At 32.1% G+C, this 6,134-nt stretch overlaps 1 long non-coding RNA gene across 2 annotated transcripts; it reads left to right on the top strand.

Annotated features, from left to right (window-relative positions):
• Positions 1-349: 349 nt before the first annotated feature.
• LOC106769011 lies at positions 350-3,271 on the top strand. 2 transcript variants are annotated; one of them, XR_001376299.2, is made up of 5 exons: positions 350-445; positions 1,277-1,367; positions 2,823-2,894; positions 3,008-3,102; positions 3,181-3,271. It is a non-coding gene; the product is annotated as an uncharacterized LOC106769011 (long non-coding RNA). The 2 variants fall into 2 exon arrangements; XR_002667321.1 differs by having other exon boundaries at positions 3,191-3,263.
• Positions 3,272-6,134: the final 2,863 nt, after the last annotated feature.

Genomic DNA, 6,134 nt, shown 5'->3' with positions numbered 1-6,134 from the left:
TCGAACTGTCTTTCTGTGTAGCCGAAGGACCATTGTCCCTCAGTGGACCCGTAGTGTCGCATTGAAGCTGTCGTTTGCCCTCTGTCGAACCGAAGTTGTGGCCGTACTGGAACCTTTGTCGAACCCTAACTTGAAGTCTCCTCTGTGGAACGCAGTGAAAGCCTCTTGTATCGAACACACTGAAGGTCTTGGAAGTGTTTTCCCTAATTGTGTTTGTGCGTCGTTGGCGGAAGAATATGTTTCAGCAAATACTGTCGTTCAGCCTCCGTGGTTCGCTAAGACCTTCATTTGGTAAGTAATCTAAGCTTCCTTCATTTTTGTAGTATCTATAATGTTACATTGCCCGATTATTGTTCTCTATTCTTTGGAGGTTGGAAATCCCCATTTCTGAAACCCTAGGTTGGTTTCTTCCATAAGCTCGACCTCCAATTGCCTTCCGGACCTGGTAAGTATTAATTCGTGGTTTAATAGATGTTTTATAATATGTTATATTGTGTTAGTCTGATAAATTATATTGTATATGGAGTGAAATATGATAAAATGGTGTGTTTAAGTAGTCGTAACCAGGTGAACTTTGGAAAATGAACTTTCAATATAGCCAAAATACATGTTATTATTGTTTTAAGTTGGAAATTGTCTTTCTCTGTCTATGTTGGCTGCTGAATTTGTGTGAGTGTGTTAACTGGTGATCATCAGATATAAATTGATATATGGTAAAGAGATATGAATAAATAGTATAACCAAGTGCTTTGTGTGTATTGATGCATTAGAAATTTGATAGTTCTAGGATATGAAAAAAAAGTTTGTTAGCTTTATACCTATGTATGAATGAATNTGAACTTTGATTATTGGATGGGGTTAATGTTCAATTAATGTTTAGGCATGTCCAAGAAATGAATAGAAATGAAAGTAAGTTATATATATATATATATATATATATATATATATATATATATATATATCAGTATTTGAATTTAGTCTAGTTCGATGGCTGGTTTGGGTCCTAGTGATATATGTAAGTATTGAAATGTCATGTTTACATAGGAAATTTTGTACTTTGAGTAAGACTAACTATTTATATACTGGAATCACAAGTTCTGTTATTTATGACAATGTCTTGGTTGTTTTTCTGCTTCTAAGCTATTTTGACTGAAACTGCTGCATACACTTCTTATCTTCATCCACTTGTTCAACTTTTACCTCTTCTTCATTTTTTTCCCTCATTGTCATCATGAGAAATGTCCTCAACTATTATGTTCACATATGTTGTCTGCAGGGCATAAGAGTTCCATCACATGATAATCAGATACNAAAGTTAGTTGAAGATCTTGGCAGGAGATCGTTAGCTGCATTTGATACTCCTACAGGTATTATGTCTCACAAACTGCTTTGTGTATTGATAGATAAACAATGAAATTGAAAATCTGAAATAGTAAACCTCATGTTTAGTGAAATCAAGGTACTAATTTAATCATACAACTAAATATCAATCATGGATAAAGTTAAACATATTTAGAACGATTGGATGAGTTACCTAGTTGTTTTGCCATTTGATATTGAAAAACAGATCCACCTAATGTAGTAAAAAATTAAACAAATGAATGTTTGACTTTGATTCATGTTGCAAAGCTGTCGTAATAGATGTCAAAGTTTGTTGTTCAGGACTTCAACAATGCAATTTCCATTATCTTAATCTCCTTTAGTTCCATGTGCGTGTTTAATAGGTCTATGCCTTTAGGACGATTTTATTGGGATGGATTTTATTGGGTCATGTTTGTTTACTGACTGATAGTTTGTAATGTATATGTAGTGGTTAGAAGTAAATTTAATGGCTCCACGTCTTTGATTTAGTTTTAGAATTTCTTTTGTAAATGCTATCATCACTTTGTCCTAATTCCTAAGCATGAGTAGGCGGTATTTAAATTTGACATTCTGGCTTATCCTGACCAAGATAGTGTTGTTCTGAAATCAACCAGTGATTAAACCAATGACCAATTATTACTATAGAAGAAATCCATTATAAAACTAAGCAAAATCTACACATCCTGACTGATGTTGGTATATTTAGTACCTCCCTTAACTCATGACTCTGAGTAGAAAACAAATTCTTTAGGTGTTAAAACATTTTTCTTAAATTGTCTTTGTTAAAACACGATTGGAAGAATAAAAGAGAGTTATTTGAAGTAAAACTCCAATTAAATGAAGAGCATTTTGGAGTTAGTCTCAATGAAGAGCACTTCTGCTACATTCTTTAGGTGTTAACAATTCAGGGCCTCTAATGTTCAGAAAATAAAATGTGCCTTCCTAAGATACACGCTTTGGTTTGAATAATACCAAACTCCATCTTTATAGTCAAGATTTGAAGTTCAATCGGTTCAAGATAAAGAAAATAGTTAGAACAAAATATCTCCCTAAAGATATAAACTAAATTTTCTAACCAAACGAACAAAAAAAAAAATGAAGATGCAGCTTGTATTGGATTCAATCGAAAGAATTTAGAGATATTACACTATGATTGTTGGGGTTACTTTGCACAAGAACTCGGAATCGATCTAGTAGAAGCAGTTTTACTCCTTGGAGGTTCATTTGCACTCTTCAAGGATTGAAATTTCCTCTGAAAAGGTTGGCTACCAACACTTCACTACTCCTTTATCCTATGCCTACTAATGCAGTAACAAAAGAGAAAAAAAAAACTAAAGTGTTTATGTCCTACTATATATATTAAAGCCTATGTCTCCTGGTAAAAAAAATGGAGAAAACTTCATAAGGGTATTTCATACTACAGTTGCTAATGATCCAACCCCTTATTTTCTCCATTGCAGGTTTATGGAGTTGATATACATCCAGGTATGTTAGGTTGATGTTTGCATGAAAACGAGGAATACTTTAGTATGGTAAGAATGAAGTGATTAACGAATTTCCTAATAGAATAACAAGCTTCATCTTTATATTTTCCATCTGTTACATTCATTGTTCAAGTGGTTACTTCTAACCGTTTGATTTATAGCTGCGAAAATTGGAAATGGAATTTTAGTAGATCATGGGACATGTGTTGTTATTGGTGAAACTGATATAATTGGAAACAGAGTTTCACTGATGCAAGTGAGTGATGTTTCATAATGTCTTGTATGATACTTTTGGATAATTCTTTTCTCAAATTCAATTGAATTACAAATTCAGTTTTTGGCAGGGTGTAACTTTGGGTGGCACTGGAAAGGAAACAGGTGATCGGCATCCCAAAGTTGTTGAAGGTGTGCTCATTGGTGCTCATTGGACCTCATGCAACTATACTTGGGATTTACAAGTTGGTGAATGTGTGATGACAGTTGTTGGTTCCCTTGTGTTACAAGATGTTCCTCCTCACAGGTAAGTTTAGATGAACTTTTAACAATGTTTTGTACTTGCAATTTCCACCAAGTTATGTTATGCAATAAAGGGAATGTTTCTTGTGTTGAAGCATTGTGGCTGGTGTACCAAGATAATGTAAGTAAATTTTACAATAATGTAATATAGCGTTTGGTATCAAATAAAAGAAATCATAATTCTTAAAGAATAGTGTGCCTGGTATAAGTTCTTTCTTTTATATTTTCATCTTTTTTATGTTAAGGGTTTTATATGAAGTATATTTTAAACTTATCACTTTAATATATAAGGACAAAATGATGTTTCTAATTATTTGCAGAAATTGAATATAGTCCCATATATGCTCAACTTTCTATGTTTGTAAATGCCAATCTGCTCCCAAATAGTAGTGAGGTAATTTCTTGCTTGAAACTCGTCCTGGTTGAGAATATTAAAAGAAATCTAATCAAAGCATTTGGTGATAAAATTTTCCATTATAAATCTGTTATAATTAATCCCCTATAACATCTTAACTCAAACATAGATGCATGGAATAATTCCACAGACCTTAAAAGGCTACCTTTAAACCAATTGACAATTGTTTGTCCCCAATCTTAAAATCCACTTATTTAACTATATAGGTTATAATTGCCAGAGTTAGAGTTAAATTGCCAAAGTGTTGGATTATAAATATAAAAGTCCAAAGGAAAAATACATGTTCAATTCAAACAGTAAAAAAGAGAATTTGTGTAGCTTGAAACTTATCCGATAAAATGGTATCCCCACCACATCTCATAACCCATAAACTTTAACAGTAGCATTTAATAATTGTAATTTTCTTTTCTAAAAGTCACTAGTAAATCCAAGTAAGTCATGACATATCAGGTTAATAAAGAGACAAGATAAAATGAGCACTACCTCATTTGTAAACTAGAAACTATTTCAAATGTAGGATTCCTATTAATATATCCTATTAAACCCATAAAATATTATCACATACAAGATACGAATATTTTTATACTATGGCAAGTAAGGATTTTGAAATTATTGTTTACCTACAATATTGTAAATATCATAAAAGGTTTAGAATATACTAAATACTTTATTATAATTATAAATTTTACTTTTTTAAATAAAAAAAAATCTAGCATTCAGAATAAGAATAAAAGGAACTAGAGTTGCTTAAATATTAAAAGAAGGTCAGGATTATTATTATGTTCCATTGTTAACTTTTGAAAGTTTAATATATTATATTGGTGTTTTTAGTCCAGTCTAATCAATATGGTGGACTAATAAAAGTGAAATAAAGTGGGTAACTCCTAAATTCTTTATTTTTTATTAAATTAAGAATAAAAAAATCTAAATGTTAATTTTTAATTTTTTTAACTATAGGCATGTCAACTTGCAAAGGGTGACAGAGTGGTCTTCTGCAAGCTGATATGTTATAAGGCCACAAAATACCAAGGTAAGTTGAACTATAAAGGNAGTGATTTTATTTATAATCATTATTTGTCAATAGAATTTGAGATCACGTTTATAATTATTATTCATAAATGATATTGGATTGATTTTAGGCTAATAAGTTATCTTGTAAGTTCATAATAAACTGTCATCATTATATTATGATGGATGCAAGTCATTGAACATACAATGTTTGTGAAGATTTTTGTTTTAATTCTGTAATGTGTGTCCATGCAGTTATGGTTATGACTCTTTTGGTCTCAGCAAGAAGCCATAGGACTTCGTTAAGTATGCCTAAGACTCACAATTTAGATGTTTATTTGTGTTATGTTACATTACTTGAGTTGTAATGTTGGGGAGGTTGGTCGGTGGTCTAATGCAGATATCAAGCATTTGAGTTGATTCACGTTAGATGAGCAATGCTTTGTGCAAGAACTCACTGCGTGTTGTCCAAGAATGTTTTTTATATTTTTTTTAAAAAGCTATAAAGTTACATACGGATTTTTCCGTATCTAAATTATATACAAATATTATATACGGATTTTCCGTATATAAAATTATATACGGATATTATATACGGATATTTCCGTATATAATTATATACGGATATTACATACGGATTATCTGTATATAAATTATATACGGATTATCCGTATATAAATTAGCTATGACAGTATTATGTACGGATTTTTGCCCGTATATAATCCGTATATAATATATACGGATTTTGGGCCTTATATACGGATTTGGGCTGTAGATAATAACGTTTTTTCTTGTAGTGTATGGGATGATTTGGAAAATTTTTGTCCTGATCCAACCTACACATGTGACGTCCAATGTTCCTGCAAAATGCTTTCAACAATCACACAAAGAAAACATGAAGATCAAACATTGCAATTTCTTCATGGCCTGAATGAGCAATATGGTAATATCCAATCCCATGTACTCTTACTAGACCCTATACCCCCAATTTCCAAGATTTTTTCCTCTGTAATGCAACAGGAAAGATAATTAATGAATAATAATTTCCTAAATAACCTTGAACCCAAAATTATCAATGCAACTATAGGCACTGTTGTTTGTTCTTTTTGTGGCAATAATGGCCACACTAACGTTGTGTGTTTCAAGAAACATGGGTTTCCTGCAAAACCCCTTCCAAACAAGAAATTTTGTTCTCACTATGGCAAGACTGGCCACACAATTGATGTCTACTAACGGAAACATGGATACCCACCCGATCACAAATTTTGCAATGGTAAAAGTCTCCTCTTAAGAAGTCAAGAACCTACCACTGACAGTCCAGGAGCCAATCTTGACCCTGAAGTGCGCCT

Source organism: Vigna radiata, chromosome 1 (assembly GCF_000741045.1).
Source record: "Vigna radiata var. radiata cultivar VC1973A chromosome 1, Vradiata_ver6, whole genome shotgun sequence".
NCBI lineage: Eukaryota > Viridiplantae > Streptophyta > Magnoliopsida > Fabales > Fabaceae > Vigna > Vigna radiata.
Note: the sequence above shows the minus strand (reverse complement) of the source record. Positions and strands in the feature narration are given on the sequence as shown.